The sequence below is a fragment of the Solanum stenotomum genome, chromosome 2, assembly GCF_019186545.1.
Source record: "Solanum stenotomum isolate F172 chromosome 2, ASM1918654v1, whole genome shotgun sequence".
NCBI classification, from domain to species: Eukaryota; Viridiplantae; Streptophyta; class Magnoliopsida; order Solanales; family Solanaceae; genus Solanum; species Solanum stenotomum.
The window spans coordinates 20,443,790-20,453,416 of record NC_064283.1 but is presented as its reverse complement, the minus strand read 5'-3'; the positions used below and the strand labels follow the sequence as shown (position 1 = coordinate 20,453,416).

The following is a 9,627-nucleotide window of genomic DNA, read 5'->3' as shown; positions in this document are numbered from 1 at the left end:
GAAGTTTTTCAGAGTACAAAAATCTCGGATTTTTCATTGCTCTTGGATACATTCTTTGGTTGTCCGATATATTGCAAATGATAAATTACTTAATGAGAGAGATGTATCCAAGAGAGGATGGATGTATCTGAGAGGGGATAGAGAAGTATCCGAACCCAACAAATTGTACCTATTAGACACTCTTTTGACTCAAATGTTTGAAAAGTTTTTTTGTGTGTGTTAGCGTTCATCACATAAATAAGTTACCGACTTAAAATATGTCACCTCCTTTAATTATATACTTTAGTTTCAATAAGCCATCAAACATTAGGTTTAGTCCAATTGAAGCCAATGTGAATATGTTAAAGCTTTGTTCCCTTAATGCAATTAGTGTTGATCGCACTAGATGCATATATAGCAGATATTGAATCCTCTTGGCTTCTTCTTTTCTGCCTTTTTTTTATATTTAGGAATCTCTTGGTGACAATCCGCAATCCATCAATGACACTAAACATTTCTTGTCACGCAGAAAACGGGGTCAAATGACAAGGGAAGACCTACCCCTTTGTTTCCTCACGGAGTATAGCTCACCATCCAAACATCTGATTGGAAAGTGACTTCAAATGACTAGTTGATTGAAATCAGCTCAGTTAGGGTGTCTTCCTGTTAATATTTGACTATCATAGACACTGCAAAGATCAACAAAAGATGAACCTTACACGGAAAAATACCAGCCCAACAATACAACATTTTTATGTCCTCTTCTGCACATATAGTAGATACAGGTACATTCATATGTTCATATGTTAGTACAGAATGAACATCATGTTCATGATGGTGTTATACATGTTGAGAACCATCCGAAGCACGGGCAAGTACACTATATATATCCCTATCTCCTTACAACAACGTTTCGGGAGTCTTAAGCCCACAGCTAATTACACAAGTGATAGGCATCAGTACTAGTTACCAAATTGTTGACCAAGGGCAAAATACGCGATGTATAAGGCAAAAACCCTTCAGGAAACCCGATATCCTTAAGGAATTCCGAGATGTCATGAGCTGACTATGTAACATTAGGGGCAACAACAAGTGGTGTTTTAGTGTTAAAACATTTTTGGAGAAGGCAAGAGCCACATGTTACTTTCAGAACTCCTCTGTTCTTCCCTTACTAGTGTGTTACCAGAAGCAAAAGTGAGCATTTGCATAACTGTTCCTTCCCATGGTGTGTCCAATGCTATCAATCAGACTGCCTATAACTACTCGGATTCTGAACTGTTAACATGATTGTAGGAGTATCAACATGATTATAGTAAATCATGATTATAGAGATCCATAATAATTGTAGGGATTCATAATAAGGGAATATCTCTTTTACCTTGTATATATATTTGTTTCCTAGAATAGGTAGAAGTCTTAGTAAGCAGTTATGTGTATATATATGAAAGCTGTACATCGTGAAAATCATTATATACAGAAGAATTCAGTTACCAACATTATTCTTACTGTTCTTCATGGTATCAGAGCACCAACATCGAATTGAAATCGAAACGACACCCAAATAATTTTTTTCTTCACAATGGGAGACCAAACACCCACCTCTCTTCCACAATCTGTCATCGTCCATCACGATAACTCAACTTTCCCAACGAGTATTGTTTTTAATGAAATGAATTTTTCCCTCTGGTCACAATTGATGGAGATGCGCATTGGTGCACGAAATAAAATCGGGTTTTTGACAGGAGAAAAAGTGAAACCAACAACGAATGATCCGAGTTATGCGACATGGATTACTGACAATAACAGAGTTAAGAGTTAGCTCATTGATTCAATGAGCCCTCATCTTATGCAGCGATTTATCCGACTCGCCACAGCCAAGGAGATATGGGAAGCTATTGCAAAAACCTTCTATGATGGATCTGATGAAACTTGTTTGTTTGAGTTAAATAAAAAATCTTTCACTGCAAAACAGAATGGTAGACCTTTGTCTACTTTCTATAATGAACTGGTTGAAATCTTTCAGGAAATCGACCATCGAATAGTCGCACAGGAGGAAGCAGTTGCTAGAGTCATACACACGCATTCCATTATGGCTAGGCTACGAGTTCATATATTCCTTAATGGACTTGACGCAGAATTCGATCAAGTTCGTGGTGAGATTCTACGAAAGGATCCAAAGCTGGATCTAGAAAGTACATATGCATATGTTAGACGGGAATTTCAACAGAGGTAGACCATGGGAACTTCTCGCCCAATTTCGGAAAGCTCAGCCATGGCAGTTCACCGAAAGAAAGGGCACAGTAACTCATCCTCTGGAAAATCTAATGATTTTATTTGTAATCACTGTGGTGAGAAAGGACATTCGAAACAACGATGTTATGAGATTATCGGATATTCGGACTGGTGGGATTTCTCAAAGAAGCCTAGAAAAAATATCAATGTCAATGTATCAATGGCTATGCAAGGACACCACAGATCCACCCAAGAAGAAAAAATCGCAACCCATTGCCAATGTTGTTCATCCAGGTATTTCTGGTAAGATGGATGTATTTTCTATCACTACTAAGAATAGTGCTTGGATTATTGACACAGGGGCAACTGATCATATGACAAACGATTCCACCAAATTACAGACTTTTAAATCGCCATCTCAATCTGACATCTCTACCACAAATGGTAGTACTTCTCCTATTACAGGAGAGGGATCAATTGTTCTTTCTAATACTTTGGCGCTTGATACCGTCCTAGTAGTTCCCACACTTTCTTATAATCTTTTATCAGTTGGCAGAATTACCTCAACACTCCATTATACCGTAACTTTTTGGCCTTCATTCTGTGTTTTTCAGGACATTCTGACCAGGAGGATTCTTGGTTATGGTGTTAAACGAAATGAGCTGTATTATTTGGAGTTGACTGAAGATGGAAAAAAACAATTTCATCATGCATTTCATATTAGTGGGGTTGAGAAGACTCGTGATAGTGTTTGGCTATGGCATAGGCGGCTCGGTCACATTTCTTTTGCGTACCTTAAGAAACTTAGGCCAAGTTTGTTTTCTGGTTTAGATATTTCAAATCTTAAATGTGATGTATGTGAATTAGCAAAAAACCATCGTGTTCCATATTCACCCAGTTTAAATAAATGCTCCCAGCCGTTTGGTGTCATACATTCTGATATTTGGGGACCTGCAAAGGTTCCATCCCTCTCAAATGCTCGTAATTTTATTACTTTTATAGATGAATGCACTAGGTTTACATGGGTATCTTTGCTTCGTAAGAGGAGTGATGCATATATGGCATTTAAGGAGTTCTACAATATGGTCCATATCCAATATCAACATAAAATTCGAATTTGGCAATCCGATAATGCCATGGAATTTGTTGATGCTTCATTTAGTGAATATTTAAGCCAGTTGGGAATACGACACCATACTTCTTGTACGTATACACCACAACAAAATGGGTTGGCAGAAAGGAAGAATCGGCAAATTATGGAGGTAGTACGTGCATCTCTTTTCGGGATGAACATGCCACGGTTTTATTGGGGAGAGGCGGTCAAATCTGCTGTGTATCTTACCAATCGGGTTCCTTCCCGAGTTATTGACTTCCAAACTCCACAAGATAAACTGAAATCCTTTTGCTCAATTCCGCATATGCCAAATCTCGAACCAAGAGTTTTTGGGTGTACTGTATTTGTTCATATTCCCAAAGTCTTACGAAACAAATTGGATCCTTGTGCCACACGATGTATTTTTGTTGGATATTCGGATTTTCAAAGGGGCTACAGATGTTATGATCCACGCACGAAAAAGTTGCAAGTATCCTTAGATGTATCCTTCCATGAAACTGAGCCATACTACACAGGGGGAGTTTTGGGCTCATCTCTTCAGGGGGAGAACTCGAGTGATGAGACTGAGCTATATGGAAGAAACAATGGAAATTCTAAAGGTGAAATTATTTTTTCAGAATTAGAGGCCATCGAAGAAGAATTAAATACACCTCAAGTCACCATTGATCAGCCCAATGTAGATGCTCCAAGTTTGCCAAATGTATCTATGAATAATGATGATGAAAATCCATTAGAAGAGCTTGTGTTAACACCATTAACTGAGGAGCCTCCTTCTCAGAATGATCAAGCTACTGTTGGACCCCAGGTAACAAATGATTCCCTCTCAAATTGTCTGTTACCCTCCCGATTACCACAAAGATCAAATAGGGGTGTCCCAAAGAAACAATATGAACCTGATGCTAGAGTAAATGTTAAATATCCTATCAATAATTTTACATCTACTCATAGACTTTCGGATTCATATGCCCTAAATGTTGATCAATTGTCCAAAGTGTCTATTCCTAATAGTGTGCAGGAAGCATTAGCGGATCCAAAGTGGATGAAAGCAATGAATGAAGAGATGGAGGCTCTGGAAAAGAACTCAACTTGGGAACTGGTTTCATTGCCGAAAGGGAAGAGACATGTTGGATGCAAATGGGTATACACTGTAAAACTTAAAGCTGATGGAAGCATCGACAGGTATAAAGCAAGGTTGGTGGCAAAAGGTTACACACAAAAGTATGGAGTTGATTATCAAGAAACTTTCGCACCAGTTGCTAAGCTTAATACCGTCCGCATCCTCATATCAGTGGCAGTGAATCGAAATTGGCCTTTGCGACAGTTTGACGTAAAGAATGCTTTCTTGAATGGTGACCTAGAGGAAGAAGTATATATGGAGATTCCACCTGGGGTTAAATATGAGTCTGTACATGATGGTAAAGTCTGTAAATTGAAGAGATCCTTGTATGGGCTTAAACAATCACCCAGAGCCTGGTTTGGAAGGTTTACCTCAGCAATGAAATTGGTTGGTTATAGGCAAAGTAATTCTGACCACACTTTATTTATCAAACATGAAGGAGAAAAAATTACAGCATTAATAGTGTATGTAGATGATATGGTCTTGACTGGTAATGATGTTGAAGAAATGGAGAAACTACAAAGGTATTTGGCCACCATGTTTGAAATGAAAGACCTAGGACACCTACAATATTTTCTGGGTATTGAAGTATCACGATCGAATCTGGGAGTTTCTTTGTGCCAACGGAAGTATGTGTTGGATTTGTTGACTGAAACAGGGATGTTAACATGCAAACCAGTTGAAACACCAATGGAGATGAATCATTCACTTGAAATTTCTTATGGCAAAGTTTTGGTAGACATAGGTCGCTATCAGCGACTAGTGGGAAAGTTGATCTATCTAACACATACTAGGCCGGACATTGCATATGCCGTGAGCGTGGTAAGCCAATTTATGCATGCTCCAACTGAGGAACATATGAGAGCACTTTATAGAATCTTGAGATATCTTAAAGGTGCCCCTGGAAAAGGTTTATTGTATTCAAAAAATGAGGCTGCCACCCTTGAAGGTTACACCGATGCTGATTGGGCAGGAGATCAATCAACCAGAAAATCCACTTCAGGATATTTCATGTTTGTGGAAGGAAATCTTGTCACCTGGAGAAGCAAGAAACAAAAGGTTGTTGCTCGGTCAAGTGCGGAAGCAGAATTTCGAGGTATGGCACATGGCTTATACGAACTGTTATGGATTAAAGGAGTGCTACAGGATCTTGGAATTCAATGTTCAAGGCCTGTAAGTTTATTTTGTGATAACAAAGCTGCTATCCAAATAGCTCAAAACCCAGTACAACATGATCGCACTAAACACGTTGAAATTGACCGTCATTTTATAAAAGAGAAGTTGGACCAAAAGATAATTCAGTTTCCATTTGTCAAGTCAGAAAGCCAACTTGCAGACATTCTTACAAAGGCAGTCTCAGGGAGGATATTTCATGGAGTTATTGACAAGTTGTGTATGAGAGCCATCTATGCACCAACTTGAGGGGGAGTGTTAACATGATTGTAGGAGTATCAACATGATTATAGTAAATCATGATTATAGAGATCCATAATAATTGTAGGGATTCATAATAAGGGAATATCTCTTTTACCTTGTATATATATTTGTTTCCTAGAATAGGTAGAAGTCTTAGTAAGCAGTTATGTGTATATATATGAAAGCTGTACATCGTGAAAATCATTATATACAGAAGAATTCAGTTACCAACATTATTCTTACTGTTCTTCATGAACGAGTAGTTACTGGACATATAAACCTCCTAAGCTGTGAGAAACAAGAATAACAGGTTTACCTCCATTTGAATTGCTCGCACTTTCTATCAGTTCTAGTCCTCGAGAAATTTCAAATCAACATGTCTTGGATTACTGTCTGCAGCTAAACCATAACGAAAATCGTACGGTGCTCCAAACATATTTTTGCCATTTCTATAGCCTACTTCTTCCAAAGCCTTCACAAGTGGCACCATATATGCTGTAATTTTCCTAAACATGTTAAAAGTAAGTTACTACAAGGAATTTCTGGATGAGTTATTGGCTGAAACAAACCGAATTTCTTGAATCATACGTTACTAGTATGGCGTTATATGATAACACCATAGTGGCAACATATGACATTTTGATCAATCCAAGGCAAGTTTTTTTTTCTTTTTTTGTAATGGTATCAGGCTAACTTGTATGTGCTTCAACTGGATAACAAGATTGTGCATTTTCAACACTAAGAATAATAAATAATCTAGAAGGTGATAGACAAGAGGGGTTCTTGACATCGTCTATCGGGAACGTAACAGAACTTGTCTCTCTGAATCTAGGCAGGAACAAGTTTAGAGGACCAGTGCCAGAGAGTATTACTTATTTGAGGAAACTTACAAGTCTTCAACTTTATGAGAATTTTTTCTCTAGTAGTCTTGTTAATGACATTGGTGTCCTTACAAAACTTGAAATTCTTGATGTCGCGAATAATAAGCTATCTGGTTCAATCCCTTCATCGACTACATCACTTAGAAGTTTGACGCGATTAGACCTGTCTAACAATGAATTGACCGGGAAAATTCCTCAACTCAACGGTTTATGGAAACTCCATTCATTTGACATTTCCAATAACCAAATTTAAGGGAATTTGCCACAACTTCCATCGAAGATCAAGACATTGTCACTAAGCCACAACTTGCTATCAGGACACATTACCACAGTGCATAAACTTAGACATCTAAGAACATTAGACCTTAGTGAAAACAGATTTTCAGGAGGAATAAACAAAGGGATCTTCATGTTACCTGAATTAAGTCACGTAAGCATTTCAGTAAACCGGTTCACAGTGTTTGAGGTGGTAGAATTCTCTGATAAAGAATCACAGCTTCACACAATAGACGTAAATGCCAATCGTCTACATGGTCATTTGCCTGTGAACTTGGATACTTACCCAAACTTAACAGAAATAAACCTTGGCCATAACCTGTTTTCGGGTGAGATTCCATCAGAATATTGGTCAAGACTCAGGTTTTCATGGAGAAGTCTCAACTTGGAATATAATAACCTGGAGGGATCGGTTCCTCGAGAGCTCAACAAGACTTTAGAAGGGGTTCAGGGAAGTTTTGAACACAACTGTCTCATTTGTCCAAAGGGCTTTCAGCTATGTCATGGACAGAGGACAGCTTCAGAATGTCATGGAGGAGACCATAATTAGCTGAGAATGTTTTGAAAATTACATTGCATTTTTTTTAATGTTTTCCCAGTTTCCAATATAGTTTATAAGTTGCATTTTTTTTTTTATGTTTTCCTAGTTTCCAATATAGTAGAAGTTCCTTAAATTTGTCAGTATATTTTATTTAGATACTCGAACTACAACATATTTCCTATTAAGCACCTGACATGATGAACTGTGTTAGAGTTTTACCCTGAATGTATGATATTATCAGTTATAGCAAAGTATATTTGCATAACAATATTGAACAAGAGTATCAAAATTGGTTAAGTATACGACATGAGCAAGAGTATCAAAATTAACTACTGAAGCAACATGGAAGCCAACGTTTTAAGTGCGAGCTTGTTTTAAGTTCAACTATAAGTGAGCTTGTTTACTTTGTTGGTTCCAAGATTATATAAATTCTCATAATTTATGGTGAAGCAAGGTTGCTGCAAAGAAAAGTGATTCACTCTCAACTACCTTACTAACATAAAGTCATTCTTTATTTTCTTAAACTCCATGTCAACTCAAAATACATCAAACAAATTTTAAACGGAGGAAGTACCATACTACTAGTAACTGGAAAAATCAAAACAAGCTATAATGAAAGTTGTCTTAATTGCTAAAGAAGCTCATGAAGACAATGACATTACAACTCATTTCTGTTGCCTAGTCTAATAAAAACAATATTTGCCACCTAAAGATATATTTTAGCAGAATTGCATGTCTAAGAACTTAAGTACCTTTTTCAGGGGAAGACGCTGGGAAGAGTCCTTTACAAGCATCTGTATTCCACAAACATGAAATCAAAAGAGCAAGTCAGGCCCGAGACTACAAGCTGCTGTATTTCAAAGCATCTCATGGATTAGAGAAAAAACCTGACCCACGAGTGTTAAGCTAGTAATATTATAGCTATTGACAGAGGCTTGAAAATTGTACTACTTGTGTAATGATATGTGTAATTCATTGTTATTTCATACTCGTTCATGAGTTTTTGAAGTTGAGAAAGAGATTCTGAAAGTAACTAGTGACTGAAGATTTGAGAATAGCAATTCACACATTTTCTAAGAGTGGGAATTGTGTACAAAAATGTACTATTTCTTCTAAAGTAACGTCTGCATTTTGGAAGAAAATCTCACCTCCTATATGTGTCCGAGTGTGCCTTTGCTGTCAAATGGGGGCATCCCGTACAGAAACTCAAAGCATAGGACACCAAGGCTCTAAATGTCCACACTTGCATCATGCTCCACACTTTCCACTGCAAGTTCAACAATTTACATATCAGAAAAAATGTAAAAACAGACAACAAAACGTTAAAAGCTAAAATCTCATACACGCCCATGTGAAGGTAAAAAGCAATGTATAACATTCGCACATAGTCCGCCTTCAATCAAAGGTATGCCCTGACCACCCAAAGTCTGCCGTTTTGAGTTCAACCTAAAAGCAGAAATATTAAAGCTGTCATTTTATTGCAATGCATTGTATATACTGTTTAGCAATGCTAAGTTTATACCTGTGCACCAACCAAAAGATTCTCCAGATTAATATCTTCTCTGTGTATTGCGTGATTCCCGTGACAGTATATTGAAAGTTTGTAAGACCAAGAATTGAGAAGAAGCAATGCAGAAGAGGCAACGACAAGTTACCTGGTCATAAAAGTAACCGTAAGTATTTCAACTTCACTAAGAAGGTGATGTTCAACCTGGGACTGTTTTAGCTGGCTCTTGACAAACACTTTTAACGCGACGATATGATTGCTATGTTTCCAAAAAACAACTAACCTTAGTATTGGAATGTGATTGTAGAATGTTAAGTCTATCGAATAGAATTCGAAAAATCTTTTAAGCCATGTCCACAAGTAGATATCATCCCCAACCTCCCACCAATCCATATCAAATATAACAAATATGTTGAATGAGAGATTCTCACTCGCAATGCATAAATCCGAGGCATTGAAAAAGTAAGTAGTTTTATCAGTCATTCTTAACATGTAAAGGTTTAAAGGACTTACATACATGACCGAACTTTCCTCTTCCAAGAGGCTTCCCAATGTTGAAACCAT

General features: G+C 37.4%; 1 pseudogene; it reads right to left on the bottom strand.

Moving 5' to 3' along the window:
• Positions 1–8,700: 8,700 nt before the first annotated feature.
• On the bottom strand, positions 8,701–9,627 carry LOC125855793 (serine/threonine-protein kinase Aurora-1-like; annotated as a pseudogene).